This window comes from Petaurus breviceps, unplaced genomic scaffold (assembly GCF_028583685.1).
Source record: "Petaurus breviceps papuanus isolate PSGF00001 unplaced genomic scaffold, PetGlider_PUasm1.0 90804, whole genome shotgun sequence".
Taxonomy (NCBI): domain Eukaryota; kingdom Metazoa; phylum Chordata; class Mammalia; order Diprotodontia; family Petauridae; genus Petaurus; species Petaurus breviceps.
The window spans coordinates 135,806-155,501 of NW_027187348.1; the positions used below are offsets into that span (position 1 = coordinate 135,806).

The following is a 19,696-nucleotide window of genomic DNA, read 5'->3' on the forward strand; positions in this document are numbered from 1 at the left end:
TGTAATCTTCCGGAAGACTATTAAGAGAAACTTCATTAGAGTATAAAACAGTTCAGCAGTTCTGCTAATCAGCCAATTCACGTTTCACCTCTAAACTGGGCATATTAGGATCATACAGCTAATCTTGTTCTTTTTTTTTCTGGTGGTCTCTTTCTGGCAGTGGTTGATCTAATGTAGGCACTTCCTCCCTGCACAATTCTCCTGGAAGTAACTTTATGTCATCCTCATAAAGATACCATCTGCTCCCTAGAGTGCCTTTCTTGTGAAGATACCATATGAGGCAGACTTTGCATGCACCACATCTCTGTTATACTGGGATGGAGAAGGGCATGCTTCTCCACTCCTTATTGAAATTACATTTTGTCTCTTGGAGAGCTGCAGCCAAGAGGAGGCTCCTAGCTGGAAGCCATCTCTTCTACATTATGTGATATTCCATTCAGCTAGGCAACCAATTAGCACACAGTTCTAAAGATCAGAAACATAACTATTTACCTTCAAAGTATAGATATGAGGTGGGTGCATTACACCATTGTAGAATATAAACTAATTTCTAAAATCTGGAGGATGGAGAACAATGATGAGCAGTATCACCTCATAAAACAGCAAGCATCAAGAGAGGGAAAAACAAGAAAGTAAAAAAGTAAATAAAAAAGGTAGGTGGAAGACCCACATAAACTGTATTATTCATGTAGCCTTTAAAGATTAAATTTGGGAAAAAGGACAATAATCAGATTGAAAATGGAAAAGATCAGTAGAGGTTCCTTTAACAGATTCACTTAATCAATGACAGTGCAGCTGTCCCATTTGGACTCTAATACCATAGTTCCCAATGTGTTGTTATTTTCCTAAAGCATAGGTCCAATCATGTCATCCCCCTCCCCAGTCAATAAATTCTGATGACTCTTTTTTTGCCTCCAGGATCAATACAAAGTCCTCTGTTTGGCATTCAAAGTCCTTTGTAACCTAGTCCCCTCCTGTATATTCAGTCTTCTTACATTTTACTCCATGACCATATCTTTTGAATCAGTTACAATGGCCTCCTTGTTCTTCCATGAACAATACCCTCATCTCTCAGCTCTGGGTATTTTCTCTGGCTGTCCCCCCTACTTGGGATGCTCTTTCTCAACAGTTCCTCCTGCTCTCTTCCCTGGTTTTCTTTAAGTACTAATTAAAATTCCATCTTCTATAGGAAGTTTTTCCCAAGGCTTCTTAATTGTAAGACCTTCTGCTGTGTACCACGTCGGTAGCTTGTTTGTTCATATTGTTTTCTCTTTGTCTTCCCCGTTCGGTTGTAAGCTCCTCAAGGGTAGGGACTCTTTTGCCTCTTTTTGTATCCTCAATACAGCGCAGTGTAAAAGCACAAACATAACACAACTTATTGACTGACTGACTGACTGCTGCATGAGAAAATAGACATTCTACTAAAGAAAACAAAGATGGAAAGACCAGCCGGGCTAGATCAAGTTATACACAGAGGTGTTATGTGCTAGAAGTCACAATATTTTGAGGGCATGGAAGGATTTATTCTTAAGATATCTGAAAAAAAGGATGATATCAAACACTTGGGGGAAAAGTCACTGATTTTATTACCATAAAAAGGCAAATGTGAAAATATTACAACTCACAGCTACCAACCCACATGCCTATTTTTTTCTCTCTACAAAGTCTTTTTGAGAATAATTAAGGACATTCTTTTTTTTTCTTTTAAATTTATTTACTTTTACATTCAATTCCACAAGTTTTTGAGTTCCAAATTTTCTCCCTCTTCCTTTCCTCCCCCAAGGCAAGATGCAATTGGATATAGGTTCTATATATACCTTCACACTAAACATTAGTCAAACTGTAAAGAATTCCAACCAATGGAATGAATGAGGAGAAAGAACAAAACAAAACAAAAAGGAGAGAGAGCAAGTAGTTTGCTCATCTGCATTCAGACTCTGTAGCTCTTTCTCTGAATGTGGTTAGCCTTTTCCATCATGGGCTTTTTGAGTTGTTTTATAGCCTTGCCTTGCTGAGAGGAGCACAGCCTATCAAAGTTAGTCATCACAGATACAATGTCTGTAATTGTGTACAGTGTTCTGGTTCTGCTCCCCTCACTCAACATCAGTTTATAGAAGTCTCTCTTGAGGTGGCCAGGTGGCACAGTGAATAGAGCACCAGCCCTGGAGTCAGGAGGACCTGTGTTCAAATCCATCCTCAGACACTTGACACACTTAATAGCCGTGTGGCCTTGGGCAAGTCACTTAACCCCAATTGCCCTGCCTTCCCCCCTCCAAAAAAAAAGCAAAAACAAAACAAAAATATATATAAGTCTCTCTGGGTTATTATAAGGATATTCTTGATGAAGGTATGAGAAGGGAAAAAGAAGGCATATTCTACAACAGACTACATCTTTATAATCACACAGTTGAATGAAAGGCATAGGGAATATTAATCCCACTATGTTCATTGTTTTTTAAATTTGATAAAAAGCATTTGCTTTTACAAAGCAAATGGTAGCCTCAAAGTCTCTTTTATAACAAGGTGTCCTTATACACACACCAACATCATACAAGACACTTAATATATGTAGCAGTCTAGAGGCCTTAAAGAGGGAGACATGCTCACCATACAGGCCTTCCTTGCTTTCCCTTGACACACTGCACGGCTATCAGTGCAACACTCTGGCTGTTTATGTTTCTGCCACATGATCAGTCCACCTGCTCTTCCAGTCATAGCTTTCCTTTTACTCTTGTTCTTCTGTCCAGGCTCTTTGTTCTATGTTGCAGCCTGCTCATACCCACCATGTACCTGTCTTCATTGTCCTCCCTGTGACATTTGTTTTTTTTCCTATCAGGAGGGGAGAAGGCAGGACAATTGGGGCTAAGTGACTTGCCCAAGGTCACAGGCCAGTAAGTGTTAAGTGTCTGAGGCCGGATTTGAACTCAGGTCCCTCTTGACTCCAGGGCTGGTGCTCTATTCACTGCACCACCTAGCTGCCCCGTGGTATTTGTTTTGATTTTTAATTCTTCAGTGGTAGTTGTATTCCATGGTTACCCACCATACAGCAACGCTTCTAGAATGTTGGTGTTAAAGAGATGGGCCTTTGTTCCTATTAAACTTTTGGGTTAAATTGTCTCTCAGGTCCCTTCCAGCTGGAGAATTATATATATTGTGCAGCATTGTGTTCCTGGCTCTATGCTCTGTGCATCTTGGGAGCGTTGAGGCAATGGGTTATGACTTTGTGAAGACATTGGATAACTCAATTTGGAGTTTAGTGATTGGGGAGTAGATTCTGAGAGAAAAGGAGCAGGAATTAAGTTTCTGGAGAGGAGTTTTGTGGGGGTGGGAGGTGTTGTCTATGACATTCATATATTCCCCACACATTCAACCTTATTTACTGTCATCCTAAAGGACTGGCCAGTTCAGGGAAGGGGTGGAAGGGATCTGAGAACAGTAGGAGAAAAATCCCATCCAGAAGGTAGAGCAGGTTCTTTTCCCTTTGCTCTTTCTAGTTACTCGAACTACACCTAATATCCTATTTTTTCCATGAAGGCCTTTGGATTGACTAGAGGTGAACTGATGGCTTCCCTGCATCTGCCTTAGAGTTCCTCTGTTTACTTCCTACCCCAATTATTTACCTGCTTCAAATAGAAATGACTTATAGTGATCTTAGAAAAACATGGAAAGACTTGTAAAAATAATAAAGAGTGAAGTGAGCAGAATCAAGAGAACATTATATACAGTTACAGCAATATTATTTTAAGAACAACTTTGAATGAATAAGCATTTTGAGGATTATAAATGCCCAAATTAACTATAAAGGACATATAAAGAAAGATGCTATCTGCATCCAAAGAACTGATAAATAGAAGTATGTAGAGAATAATTTTACACACACACACACACACACACACACACACACACACTTATTTGTGTCTAATGATAGCCATCTATGGGGGGAGGGAAGAAAAATGGAGGGAAATTTACATGATAACCTTGTGTATTTAAGAGGAACAGCAAATTGTACATAGTGAAATTGTGGTTTCATTTGCAATCATCTTTTTTATTGTACTATATTATGGAAATGCTTGTTTTATTACATAAATTAGAAAGAATAAATTTATATTAAAAAAAGAAATGACTCATAGTGCATATATGTGAAATGAGGGCTATCCCTCCATATGTAACATAGGGGTGTCATTCTGTGGCTTTAAGGGAGACAGAATAGATATCTCTAACTTTTTCTTATCATGCTCTTTTCTAAAGAAGACTTTAATTTCTGCCAAGAGGGGAAGCAGGAGGCTGGGGCCAGAATCTTGGTCACTGTGCCCTCCTCAGAAAAAGGCCTTGAATTATATCTACTCCCTTAAATATTGCTAGTCCAGGGGATATCAAGTTCAAGCTAATTTCTGATTTCTGTTTCATTAATGGGAGAAGTGGGACCCCAAACTCTATATCCAAGGCTTGACTCCTTTCTCACCAATTGCCAGTTCCACAAGGAACATACACAGTAATTAACAAATTTATTTATTTAATTCGATGGTCAAAGATAAAAAAATATATATATATGTAAATAGGATAATAAATACCAGATTCTACAGAGTGAAGGAGCTCTCCCACTAAAGGTGAGACATGTCAGCTCAATCGAAAGAGAGAATTCTAGCTCTCACCCAAAGGGAAGTTCCTCAAAGTCTCTTGCATAGTAAGCTGGGGAGAGGGGCATGATTCTAGTACCACCTAACTGCCTCATATGTAACCTAACTTTCATCACCCATTCTTCACTGGCTCTAGCTAAAGCTGGTTCACAGTGCGGCCTTGGCTCCTGGATCAGAAATGTTTCCATGATTTCCCAGCATACTTCCCTCCTCACCAGGTGTCTTCATCAGTCCACAAGACTCTATCATAGGTTATACCGCCTAGGTTTCTGTCTCTGGTCCTGGCACTGCCATCTCAGAGGAAGTTCCAATCACAAGATCAGAGGGAGGAAAAGAATGACACAGACAGCATCCTTTAATCCTGTTGCTTGGAGGAACAAATGGATCACGGAGGTCCCAGATGTAGAAAGACCAGTCAGTTTCTTGTGCTAGGATCATCTGAAATTCTCTCTGTGAATCATGTCTTAGGCCTTAGGATCTTTACAGAGATAAAAAGATGATTTGAAGCCAAGGATACAATTGGTTTAACAACCAGTCAGTTCTCTGAAAAAAAACCTACACCAACATTTTCTCCATCAATTTGTAAAGTCTAGACAATCAACAGAATAATAAAGAAAGCGCTGATTTGTAGTGTGTGCTGATTTTGGAGGTGCAAATGCTCACATTAAAATATTTAGCCTTTGGCTCTCAGGAACCACTGTGATCTGGCTCCGGTAAGCCTCTGGATTCATTTTACTGTGTTTTTGACACAAATGTAAATGTAAGCTTCTAACCCTTTCAGACGCAGAAGGGCAAGGCAATACCCTTTGTGTGCCTCTGAAAAGTCTAAGGCTTAGGCAGCGGAGAAGGGAAAAAAAAAGACTTAAGAAGGGGATTGGAAGCAGTGAAACAAATTTAGATCTTGGGCCTTTAAGTAAATACTTAAAAAAATCCTTCTTCCTCTTGGGGAATCCATCTCCTCCCTACTGTGAAAAAGACCTTTTTTTAGACAAAAGTGGACTGCAAGCTTCCTATGAATCAACAGTGTGATATGTTTCAATGTTTCACTCTACTTGTTATCTTATTGTAGCCCTTGAATGAAAGCAGATCTTTCTTTCACATTTTTCCCTTGCTTCTGCCTGGACCTGGATATTCTGGGGATCAGAAATGAGGCTGAGAGGAAGTAATTAGAAATGAAAGTGATGGGAATGTTATGAACTGCCCACCGGAGCAAAGATCTTTAGAAACATATATTGGATTGTTTGGAGGGGCCAGGTCACCACATGCACTCTGTGAAAGACAGTCCATTCACTGGAGGTCAGCCTTCCTAGCAGAGCATTCTCTATCTTTCTCTTGATCATGGGGCAGTCAGTGGCCAGAATTGCCAAGATGCTTGAAAGGGAACAGAGACTTGCCAGAATTTTACCAGGGAAGAAAAATACGAGGTGATGCAGCAAGGTGCTAAGGGGAGATTCTGGGAGAAGATTGAGATGGAATTCCAGCTCCTTTGAAGAAATGCTTAATCACAAGGGGTAGGATGAGACAATGCATTCCAGCATTCTTGGGTATTTTGGACAGTTAATGATAGCAGTCCTCTGCCAGGGTCACCATGGCTTACGCTCCTCAGTCTCCTGTGGATCACCCCTGGCATCTGAAACTGAGGACAGACAGCACAAACAGAAACAAACATCACCAGACCCATTTCTCAGACTCCCATGGGGTCAAAGAGAGGTAGGCAGAGGAAGGCAAGGCCTTCAGTTTATGACAAACATGCTGGGTGCAGCAGAAGATTGTTGAGAAGAGTGTAGCCCAAAAGATGACAGAAAAGAAAGCAAGTGGTTCAGAATCACTACTTCTATTTTTTCTTATTTTTGGAGGGGGAAAGGCAAGGCAGTAGGGGTTAAGTGACTTGCCCAGGGTCACACAGCTAGCTAAGTGCCAAGTGTCTGAGGCCGAATATGAACTCAGGTCCTCCTGACTTCAGAGCTAGTGCTCTATTCACTGCTCCACCTAGCTGCCCCTAGTCTCACTACTTTTGAAGACAAATCAAGGAGGCTGCCTCCGCCCATGTAGTAGGGGGTGCTGTGGGCTCCATGTTAGCCAAATTGGGCATGTTCGAAAGACCAGTTTGGGTTAAATTTAAAATACTCAAAAGGATCTGTGATTTCACCAATTTGAAAGCTCCCTGCAAATGAGACAGCTCACATCCAATTCATGCCTACCCTTCCTGGGTGACTCTTATGTACATCCTTCTAACAGTCTGACCAAAGAAACAGAAGTCTTCCTGAATGCCTCCAGATATCACAAGGGCACCAGAGGAACCAACTGTCAAGTTGTCATCCTTCGCTTTGACCAGCTCATGTCTTCTTATCATGCAATTCTTTGATGATCTCTTTTACTCCTGGTTTTCTTCAAAGTTCATTGGTGGTTATTATACATTGTAGCCTGCTCATACCTATCATGTGCCTCTCCATTGCCTTCTAAGTGATACTTATTTTTTCAGATGAAGTTGTATTTCATTTCATATTGCATATGACAATGCCAATACAATATTAGGATTGATGAGATGAGCTTTTGTTTTCAGAAGAAATTTGGGGCCATTTCATCTCTGTAATTCTGTCACCCCTTCCCCCCAAGAAAGCCAGCCCACTCTCCTTATCCTATTCAAATCTGGGCCCAATTCATCATCTATCTTTACAGTCTGTCCCATATACTTAAACTTTTGATTCTCTAGAGTACCTGTACAAAGGCCTGTTGAAACTGGACAATTAGACAGTCTTAATTTGCTTAATCTTTCCTGTGTGGATGGACAAACTCCTTAGAGTGATTCTGGGTTACTCCCAGGAGGACCTGCAATGCTCCAGGTCTTGATGCAGGCATTACAATGTCATTCACAAATGGACATCTGGAAGACCTCTTCACTCACAAGGAATCCATAGAATCCCTCTTCCACTTGAACTGCACATTGATCCCTTCCATCACAAATACCAAAAGCATTTGATTTTGGTTTTATACCTCACCTGATGTTTATTATCAAAGGGTCATTGAGCTTTTTTTTTTTTTTAACTAGGTAAAAGAAGCCATTCTTTGTCTCATTTCTCACTTAACCTTAATCACTGAATGGATGTTGCCTCAGACAAACTGAGGCCTGTTAAAGACCCTAGTTTATAAAGGCCAAGGTCCCCCACTGCATCCCAGGCCATCCAGTTATCCTGATCTATATCTTGCCACTGGACCCAGACTGCTCAGGAGGAGAGAGTGAGGCTGGTGACTTTTCACAGCCCTGCCTCACTTATTTCCAACTCATTTGCAAGTCTGACATCACTTTCCTGATGTCATTGGTTCTCTTGAAGAACAAAGGACAAATGACAAACATTGAACAGGGCTATTTCTGTTATAGAAACCTAAATTATCTTGATGTGTGGAGGGGAGATACCTTTATATAAATGAGCTTATAAGACAACATTTTGTCCTATTGATCCAAATGACTCTTCACAATCAGCAAACGATAAGAATAGTGAGATTTCACACTATTCAGTTCATTGTGAAAGGTAAAGATGTGGAATTGGTCAGCTAGGTGGCATACATGGCTTAGAGTCAGGAAGACTCATCTTCGTGAGTTCAGATCTGTTTTCAGGAACTTACTAGCTTTGTTGTTTTCTTGGCTCTGCTTACTTCCCTCTGTATCAGTTCATATAGATCTTTCCATGATTCTCTGTATTCATCATACACATATTATTTTTTACAGCACAGTAATATTCTATTATGGGCACCTAGGTACCATGAGTGCTGGGCCTGAAGTCAGGAAGATTCATCTTCCTGAGTTCAAATCTGGCCTCAGACACTTACTAGCTGTGTGACTCTGGGCAAGTCTCTTAACTCTGTTTGCCTCAGTTTCCCCATCTGTAAAATAAGTCGGAGAAGGAAATGGCAAACCACTCCAGTATCCCCACAAACAGGGGTCACAAAGAGTTAGATACAATTGAAATGACTAAACAACAACAAAAAAAGTTTGGTTCATTGTCAAACGCTGTACAGACTTTCAGTTCAGACTGGTGTTTTTAAGGGTCAATCCAATTAACTAAGGTTAGCAGTCTGGTCACCTGGTGATGCTTTTTTTGTTATTGTTTTTTCCACTAGAACTAGAGAAAATACAAAATAGTCCTCTCTCCTGGGAGGCTCCCTTTCACATCTTCAGTGAGGGTAGCTGAGTGATAGGAAAGGTGAAAGAGGTTCATTCATTCTCAAGAATTTAAACCCTAAATGTGAGATTCTTGTTCAATGATCAACAAATGAGCATGCCACACCAACCCTGACATTTTCATTGTAAGTAAAGTCAGAAGAAAGAAGGACGTTGCAGCAGAATGAAAGGATTACTCCAGGGGTGGCTAGGTGGTGCAGTGAATAGAGAATTAGCCCTGGAGTCAGGAGGACCTGAGTTCAAATTCGACCTCAGACACTTAACACTTACTAGCTGTGTGATCTTGGGCAAGTCACTTAACCCCAATTGCCCTGCCCTCCCCCTTCCAAAAAAAAAAGTAAAAGAAAGGGTTACTTCTGAGAGAGACAAAGAATGGATTTGGTGGAATGGGTTTTTATTATAATCCAAGGGGTAACTAAAGCTGTTATTTCATGGGGCATTTGGTCATTATGTACTTTACTACTAAGAACTAATATTTTCATATAAACCACCATGAAAATAAAAATAGCTTATGTAGCACAATAGCTGAAGATGAGGTGATAAATAAATTCTATGAGGAACTTGATAAGACCTTTGATATCAAACTAATACACATTCTGATACTTGGTGACTTTCATGAAAAGGAGGGAAAAGGTAAGGATGGGGAGAATATGTAGATTACACAGAAATATCAAGTCTCTCTCACAAATGTGTTCTTTGAAAAAAAGAACTACCATGTGCCAAATAACACTACAAAGAACAAACTGGATTATATTTTAACAGATAGGAAAAGATTTTGTTGATGTGGGAGTTATCCAGAAATCAGCTGTCTGTGTTTCAGTCAGATCATTGACTCATTAGAACTAAGATCAGAATTGGCAAAAAAAACAAGAAGAAAGACTAATAATGAAATAAAGATATGGAGTACAATTGAAGAAATTTATGAAGAAATGTATAAATCAACCAAGTGGAATATTCTAATGCTGTTCATCTGAGGTAATGGCATTGTATTACTGGCATCTACACTGAAAGTTGACTGAAAACTAAGTCAAATTTATCCTTCATGGCAGGCATGTTAGAAACTCTGGACAAAAATCTCCACAAAGAAAGATGGTATCCAAAGAAGAATCTGGGCTAGTTTTTGATATTAGAAAATAACCAAGAATCCTTCCATCCCTAAGGTGAGTTCATTTCTAGACAAGTTCTCAACTCAACTGGTAATACCTAATCTTACATTTGCTATATCAAACCTACCAATTTTTATAAACAGTATAGCATAGGAATCTTTCAATGATTTAGTCCACTCTTATTGGTCTTGTAGACAATTATATTTCAAAAGTTATATACAATTTACCTTTTGCTTTTTTAACCAGGAAAATAAAAAGGTAGATGTTTGAAATCTGGCATTATCTGGGGTGGTAGGAATGACTACTAGTAGTCAAGGAGATGCCTGACTCTTTATCTAAGTGTGCAGCACAGTGTCTTTTAAATTAGTATTCATTGAAGGGAAGATATTCTAGACCAGGGGTTTTTGATCTGGGGTCTGTGAGCTTGTTTTTTTTAAAATATTTTTTGGGGGTACCTAGGTGGTGCAGTGAATAGAGCACTGGCCCTGGAGTTAGGAGAACCTGAGTTCAAATCTGCCCTCAGACACTTGACACACTAGCCGTGTGACTTTGGGCAAGTCACTTAACCTCAATTGCCCTTCAAAAAAATTTCTTTATATTTGCTAACTGTAATTTAATATATTTTGTTTCCTTTGTAAAATTAACCATTTTTATTTTATGCATTTAAAAGCATCATTCTGAGAATGGTCTTTACCAGACTGAAAAAGGAAGAGGTCCATGACACAAAAAAAGATAAAGAACCCCTGATCTAAACTATAATGTGAAAGTGTTTCCTTGTGGGTCATGAAAAGTAGGGGAGGACATAAGAGTCTTCATAGGAAATGAAGGTTTAAATTTAGAGATTTCCCCCATACCTCAGGGTATCAGAGTCAAATAACAAGCCCAATGTGTGATAAACTCATGAAATATTAAACTGAGGCATCCAATGATTTTCAGCCATATAGCAATCACTTGAAGAACTTTGGTGCTAAAAAAAAGTGTCACTGAAAGTATGCTACAATTTCCCAAATATAATCTAGTCCACTGTCTTCTTTCTCATCAATTTTGGGCCCTATTCATTGACCATCTGCAGTGTCTCTCCATGAGATATCTATTTATGGACTTCTCTATGAGCTGTCAATCCAATTGAATATCATAGTCTAGACTAGTGGTTCTCTAAGTGTGGTCTTGGGACCCTTGGGGGTCCTATAGACATTTTTAGGAGGTCCATGAATTTAAAAGTATTTTCAGGGGAGGCCAGGTAGCACAGCGAGTAAGAGCACTGGCTCCAGTGTCAGGATGACCTGGGGATTGAATCCTGGGCTCAGACACTTAGCACCCGCCCAGAAACACCTGGCCATGTAACCTTGAGCAAGTTAACCTCAATTGCTTAGGAGTGGCCAGGTGGCTTAGCGAGTAAGAGCACCGGCTCCAGTGTCGGGATGACCTGGGGATCAAATCTGGGCTCAGATACTTAGAACCACACCCAGAAATAACTGGCTGTGTAACCTTGAGCAAGTTACTTAACCCTGATTGCTTAAAAAAAAGTATTCATAATAATACTAAAAGTTTAATTTCTAATAAAAATATTAATAGATGTAACCCATAGAAACAAATCTCTTTAGGGTTCCTCAAAAATTTTACAGAGTATAAAGGGGTCTTGAGATGGAAAAGTTTGAGAACCATTGGTTTAGGCAACAGACATTCTTTATCCACTTAATTTTTCATACAGTTATAGATTTAGAGCTGGCAGAGACCTTAGAGGCTATCTAATACAATCTATACACTTTGCAAATGAGGAAACTAAGGCATAGAGATATTTAAAAGACTTGCTCAGGGTTACATAGCTAATTCATATCCTAACCAGTCTTCAGACATGGGTCTTTCTGATCCCATACATTGTACCAAGCTTTTGTTGTTTAGTCTTTTTCAGTTGTGTCTGATTCTTCGTGACCCCACTTGGCATTTTCTTGGCAAAGATACCAGAGTGGCTTGCCATTTCCTTCTCCAGCTCATTTTACAGATGAAGAAGCAGAGGCAAACAGGGTTAAATGGCTTGCCCAGGGTCAAACAGCAAGTAAGTGTCTGAGGCCATATTTGAACCTAGGAAGATGAGTCTTCCTGACTCCCGACCTGGTGCTCTGTTTACTATGGCACCATACTACCTTAGCTGCCCCATGCTGCCTTATGCCTATCCTGGATGGAGAGTGAGGTCCTTCTCTTTGGAGCAGTGATAGGTTCATTTATGAGGCTCTGTAGTGTTCAAGGGTTTTATGCAATGAGCACATGATCCACTAGAACACAGCAGCATCTGGAGGAGCCACCTATGCATGAGGAATCCCTCCTCCATTTGGACTTTGCCGTGACCATCTTCCATGCCAGTGCCAAACACCTCTGATGAGCAAACATGATTCCCTTTTTTATGCCTGACTTAATAGTTCTAATCAGAGCTCTGGTCAATGAATAGAATTATTTATTTTGCAATTTCCAATGCATCTTGTATGATTTTGACACAGCCCTAATATGGGAGATGCCCTGTTGGAGAAGAGCCTTTAAGGCTGCAGTTTCCTCTGCTGAAAATAGATGGTTTTTTAAAATTACAAACAAAATAATTAGTTTGATGGGATTTTGTATTTTCCACACCTTTCATTCAATTGTATGATTATAAAGACGTGGTCTGCAGTAGAATATGGTTTGCAAAGTCTTCATCTTTTCTTCTTGTGACTTCATCAAGGATATCCTTGATGTGTGTGGCATTATTCTTTTTTTAAAAAATAAAAATGTAGTGATGTGTTCTGTTTTTTACATCATTATAGTTATCCTCAGTATGTCTTCCCCCCTCCCTCCCTGAGACCAATCCCACATGACAAATAGTATTTTTTTGAGGGAAGAAGGCAAGACAATTGGGATTAAGTGACCTGCCCAAGCTGTACAGCTAATAAGTGTCAAGTATCTGAGGCCAGATTTGAACTCAGGTCCTCCTGACTCCAGGGTCAGTGCTCTATTAACAGAGCCACCTAGCTGTCTCTGACAAATAGTGACTCTAAAAAGAAAAAAAAAATCAGTTCAACTAATCAATTTATTGAAAAAGTCCAAAAATGTGCAATGTCTAACATCTGTGAACCTCTCACCTCCACAAAGGGGTGGGTTGGACTTGTCTTCTCATATTTCTTCATTTGAGTCATGCTTGATCTTTATAATTTTGTTACATTCACTTTTGATTTTTTTTCTGCGTGGTTGTTTTACCCATTTACACTGTTGCAGTTACTGTGTATGTTGTCTTCTTAGCTTTGCTTCCTTCACTCTGTATCAGTTTATGTAGATCTTTCCATGCTTTTCTGTATTCATCATGCACATCATTTCTTACAGCACAATAATATTCCATTACATCTGTGTACCACAATTTGTTTAGTAATTCCCTGGTTTATTGACATCTACTTTGTTTCCAATTCTTTGCTATCACAAAAAGTGCTGCTATATATATTGTGGAATATATGGGGACTTTATTCTTATTAATGTCTTCCTTGAGGTATGTACCCAATAATGGAGTTGGTTTGAAGGGGATGAACATTTTGGTCACTTTATTTGTATAATTCCAAGCTTCTTTCCAAATAGTTGCACCATTTTATAGGTCCACCAACAGTGTATTAGTGAGTCTATCCTTCCATAACCCCTCTTTGACTGTTGATGATTTTGTCATTTTTGCCTATTTTCAGGGTGTGAGGTGAAACCTCAGGGTTGCTTTGATTTGTATTTCTCTTCTTATTAGTGATTTGGAACATTCTTGCATGTGGTTGTGAATATTTTGTAGTTCATTAAAAACAGTTCATATCCTTTTGACCACTTGTCTTTTGGGGAATGGGTCTTAGGTACATGTATATGTATACTAATTGTTTATATATCTTGGATACCAAACCCTTATCAGAAAATTATTCTTGTGTTTTTGTGGAGATGAAAAAGTAGATATATGGATGGAACAGTAATTACTGAAATTTTCTTAATCACTGTTTTTGGGGGCAGTAATGGTATCTATGTTTGTTTCTTGGTATCAGTGAGACACAAGGTAGTTTGTGTTCAGAGGATGGTAGGTAACTAGGATCGCATGGGCACTAGAAACTGCCCCATATGAAGCTTACTTAAAGAAATACGGATGTTTACCCCAGAGAGGGGAAGACAGGTTAAGATGGGGACTGTTTTCAAGTAAGTGATAGATGTTTCCAAATATTTGACGGATTTTTCTCTTGGAAGAGGAATTAAACTAGTCCTGCTTGGACTCAGAGATCAGAACTAGGGGCAATGGATGGAAGCTACATCAAGGCAACTTTAGGCTCAATGAAAGGAAAAACTTCCTCACTGTTAGAGTTGCCTCTAAGTGGAAGCGCTGGGAGGTAATGAGTTTCCTGTCACTTGAAGTCTTCAAACAGAGGCTTTCTGACTGACCATGTGTTAGGGATATTGTAGAGGGGACTTCTATTCGGAATAGATTGAACCAGTTGACCTCTGAGTTGGACCATTTGACCTGTGAGATCCCTTCCAGTTCTGAGATTCTATAATTCTATGAAATGTAAAATTTATTATTTTTCTAGCAGAAGAGAAATATTATTTTTATATATACCTACTATATAGGTAATGTGGTGGATAGAATGTGGGGCTGAGAGTTAGGAGGACCTGAGTTAAAATCCACAGGCCTCTGTGGTCCTGGGAAAGTCACTTAACACTGTTTGCCTCAGTTTCCTCATCTATACAATGAGCTGGAGAAGGAAATGGCAACCACTCCAGCCAAGAAAACCCAAAATGGGGTCATGAAGAGTTGGACATGACTGAAAAATGACTGAACAACAACATACAACAACAAAACTGTATAGGTATTATCCAGCACAAAGTGTTGTTAAAATATGAGCTATTAAAAGTACTATTTTTAACCCCTGGACCTTAGGGTGAATTTTCTGATCTACTTTGGCCTCTGTTGAAGGCTAAATTATATGGAAAGTGGCATAGTGAATACAGCACCGGCCCTGGAGTCAGGAGGACCCGAGTTCAAATCTGACCTCAGACACTCAACACTTACTAGCTGTGTGACTTTGGGCAAGTCACTTAACCCCAATTGCCCTGCCTTTTCCCCTCCAAAAAGATGAAATTAAAATAAACATTTTAAATTATATGGAGAGAAGATAGTTCCACTGGCTGGTGTTAATACTGGCTCAAGGTTTTCACATATTATCAATCTGCAAATTCCACCACTGCCAAGGGCTTTCACAACAGCAACAATCCATTGGTCAAATTCAGTACTGTATACAGTGCTTTGCTTTTTCTACTTCTATACATTCATATTTAGATGTATGTGGGTGCTCAGGGAGGACCGGCACCTCAGGTGTGAGGGCTGCTGTACCCTTTTCAGGGCTGCTCATCCATCTCTGGTGTCCACTGGCACTCAGCTCTCACCTGTGGCTCCAAGAAGCCGCAGCATATGCATTGGCCACACCCAGATAAAACCATCTTGGCAGAAGGGCTAAGCCAGGCTGAGGGTAACCGACAGTCCTCAAGCCCCTCGGTGAATTAGGGGGATGTCCACCCCAAGTATGTGAAGACTTCACCTGGTAGAATGGGTGGAGGGAAACACCTTGTTCCACCGTCCATGAAGGCACTGTGGAGTGCTTAGAGCTGGCTCAGGCATTGCCAGTGGTCTAGATTTTTATCCTGCTTCTGGGCTTGGATGACTCAGGAAGTGAGAGTGAGGCTGACGACTTTGTGCAGCTCTGCCTCACTTAAATCCCATTCACTAGAAAATCAAGGCATCACCCCTCAGGTCACTGGTCCTCTTTGAAAATGAAGGACAAACAGCAACATTAATGTCTGACCACTAGGTGACGCTGCTGGCCATTTCCTCTGGAGTTCCATGCTCACCCTTGTGACTTACACATTGGGTTGTTGTTGTGAGGCTCAAAATAAGGCACAAAACACTTTGCAAACCTTAAAATGTCCTATTAATGTCATTTATCATTATGATTGCTGTTAGCTTACAGTCACCAGGCCTCCTATCTGGTGATGACTTCATTCCCTGAGTCTACTGTACTGAGCTCAAATATCATTTATAGAACAATTTATAGAACATTTATAGAACGTTATGCTATTTAGAGAAAAATTATCCTTTGGGGACTGGATCTTAGATACATATATATGTATATCAATTGCTTTTATATCTTGAATACCAAACCCTTATCAGAAAATTATTCTTGTTTTTTTTTGTGGAGATGAAAAAGTAGATATATGGATGGAACACTAATTACCATTTATAGAACAATATTTGTTTTTGAGTTTGAACTCAGGTCCTCCTCCCTCCAGAGCCAGTGCTCTAGAGGTTCACTGTGCCACCTAGTGGTCCCCATAGGGAAGACCATGGCATCAGGGAGGTGATACCATGATAAGCAAGTTGATTGGATATAAGTGAGGGAGAGCCACGCAGTCACCAGCCTCACTTTCTCCTCTGGATCCATCTGGGTCTAGTGGACAAACCAGGATAACTAGAGATGGTCCAGGATACAGTGGGGACCTTGACCTTTTCAAGCTAAGGTTTTTAACAGGTCTGATAAATGTTTAACAATTACACTCTCTGCGTGGTGGTGGTGGTAGTAAGAATAGAGGACACACTTTTTTTTTTTCTATTTTCTTTCTTCTTGGAAAGAATAGATTTTTACTTATTTAATTATTTCCCAATTATATATAAAAATTTGTCTTTTTAAAAATTAAATTTAATGTTTATTTTTAGCTTATATCATTCATTTCCACAAGATTTTGCGTTACAAATTTTCTCCCCGTCTTTCACCTACCCATCACCCCAAAATAGTGATCTTACTGTATACCCCCTCTCCCAATCTGCTCTCTCCTATATCATCCCCCATTCCCCCTCGGACTTTCCAGTAGGGCAAGATGGATCTCTATACCCCAGTGCCTGTATATCTTATTTCCCAGTTGCATGTAAAAAAATTATTTTTTAAACTTTGATTTTAAAACTTTTAATTACAGATTCTTTCCCTTCCTCCTTCATCAGCCACCCTTACTGGGAAGATAAGCAATTCCATACAGGTTGCACATGTGTAGCTATGCAAAGTATTTCCATAGTGGATATATTGTGAAAGACTGACTATATTTCCCTCCATCCTATCCTGCCCCCCACTTGTCCTATTCTCTACTTTGATCCTGTCCCTTTTCAAAAGTGGGTGCTTTCAATTTCCCTCCCCCCCAACCTGCCCTCCCTTCCATCATCCCCCCTCTCATCCCCTTCCCCCATACTCTCCTGTAGGGTGAATACTCTATGTAGTGTGTATGTCATTCCCTCCCTAAGCCAAATTCAATGAGAATAAGGTTGACTCATTCCCTTTTGCCTTCCTGTTCTTCCCCTCCATTGTAACATTTTCCCTTGCCTCTTCTATATGAAATAATTTACCCCATTCTGTCTCTCCCCATCTCCTCTCATTATATTCCTCTCTCAACTCTCAACTTCATCTTTCAAGTATTATCCCTTCCTATTAAATTGGTCCTGTGCCCTCTGTCTATGTATACCTGTACACATATATACACACACTCACATATGTATTCATATGCCCATATACCCTTCTATATAGACATATACATGTATGTCTATATATATGTATGTATGTATACATATATATACACATTTATATTCCCTTCAACTATTCTCATACTGAGAAAAATTTCATAAGTTACAATTATCATTTTTCTTTGTAGGAATGTAAATAGTTCAACTTTGATAAGTTCCTTATGATTTCTTTTCCCTGTTTACCTTCTCATGCTTCTCTTGCTTCTTGTATCTGAATGTCAAATTTTCTATTCAACTCTGGTTTTTTTTTTATCAAGAATGCTTGAAGGTTCTCTATTTCATTAAATGACCATATTTCCCCCTGAAACATGATACTCAGTTTTATTGGGTAGGTGGTTCTTGGTTTTAATCCCAGCTCCTTTGACCTCTGGAATATCATATTCCAAGCCTTTTGATCCCTCAATGTAGAAGCAGCCAGATCCTGTGTTATCCTGATTGTATTTCCACAATATTCAAATTGTTTCTTCTTGGCTGCTTGTAATATTTTCTCCTTGATCTGGGAATTCTGGAACCTGGCTATAATATTCCTAGGAGTTTTCTTTTGGGGATCTCTTTCAAGAGGTGATTGGTGGATTCTTTTAACCTCTATTTTGCCCTCTGGACAATTTTCCTTGAGAATTTCTTGAAGGATGATTTCTAGGTTCTTTTTTTGATCATGGCTTCCAGGTAGTCCAATAATTTTTAAATTATCTCTCCTGGATCTATTTTCCAGGTCAGTGGTTTTTCCAATGAGATATTTCACATTGTCTTCTATTTTTTTCATTCTTTTGGATCTGTTTAATAGTATCTTGATTTCTCATAAAGTCACTAGCTTCCATTTGCTCCAATCCAATTCTGAAGGAATTCTCTTCAGTGAGTTTTTGAGGTTCTTTTTCCATCTGGTAAATTTGACTTTTTAAGGCATTCTTCTCCTCATTGGCTTTTTGAGCCTCTTTTGCCATTTGAGTTAGTCTATTTTTTAAGGTGTGATTTTTATCAGTCAAGTTGTTGACTCTCTTTTCATGATATTCTTGCATCGTTCTCATTTCTCTTCCTAATTTTTTCTCCTCTTCTCTTATCTGGTTTTCAAAATCCTTCTTAAACTTCTCTATGGCCTGTAACCAATTCATATTTTTCTTGGAAGCTTTTGGTACAAGAGTTCTGACTTTGTTGTCTTCCTCCTGTTCCATGCTTTGATCCTTTTTGTCCCCAAAATAGGAGTCTAAAGTTGGATTGCTGTGCTTGCTTTGCTTCCTTTGCTTGCTCATGTTGCTACTCAATTACTTGACTTTTGAGCTTTTTGCCACAGTAGAACTCTGCTTCCAGAGAGGAGAGCTTTGTCCTAAATTACTGGGGTTTTCTCAGCTGCTGGAGCTATTAGTGGGCTGCTCTCTCTAAAGTCTCCACCAGCTCTGTCACCTGGTCATATACCCCAGGACCTGCACCCAGGATAGGGATCCAGATCCAAGTAGGTTAAAGCAAGAGTGATTACCCCTCAGACTGGTCACTTTGTCCCCCTACAATCTGCAGGCCAGGAGCTCTGAAGCAGCCATGTAGCTACGGCCACTACACCTCAGCCACTGCACCTCAGCTACTTCTCCCTCTGGGGGAAGAGGCTGGACAACACTCCTGGACCCCCTGTTCCCACCAAGTCCACACTGACCTCTCACTTTGTCTTTGGCATTTATGGGTTGATAATTCTGGAACCTGCCACAGTTGCTGGTGATTCACTCTCCCAAAGTCCCTCTAGTGGGGGCTGGGTGTGGCTGCCCTCAGGCTAAAACCTGGAGCTCACAGGGGGCTGTGCTGTGCTTCCAGCATGCTTCGATGGCCCCTTCCTGCTGGCCTGCAGGGCTGTGTTCAGCAAGAGGTTTGTTTGTCTCTGTCACTTTGTGGGTTATGTAGCCCTAAAGTTTGTTTAGAGTCATTTTTTATAGGTATTTGAGGTGGTTATGGAGGGGGAATACTATATATGTAAATTTAAAAAACTTTTTTTAAATTTTGAGTTCTAAGTTTGAGGACATACTTTTAAGTTTAGTCTGCATGATCAGCATTTTCTCCATCACTTCCTTAAGACTAGCATGACCAGGGGGTGGAGCCAAGATGGTGGAGTAGAAGCACGACCTTCCCTCGGCTCCTGCTTCCACCCTCCCATGTAAAAAGGGGACTCTAAACAAACTTTGGAGCTGCAGAACCC

The 19,696-nt window shown here is 39.9% G+C and overlaps 1 long non-coding RNA gene across 1 annotated transcript in view; it reads left to right on the plus strand.

The window, feature by feature from the left end:
- Window positions 1-19,696, plus strand: part of LOC138147541 (uncharacterized) — a 67,962-nt gene that overhangs the window by 13,765 nt on the left and 34,501 nt on the right. Inside the window, exon 3 of the long non-coding RNA XR_011164839.1 lies at window positions 9,867-9,977. This is a non-coding gene — a long non-coding RNA (uncharacterized lncRNA). The remainder of the gene's footprint in view (window positions 1-9,866; window positions 9,978-19,696) is intronic.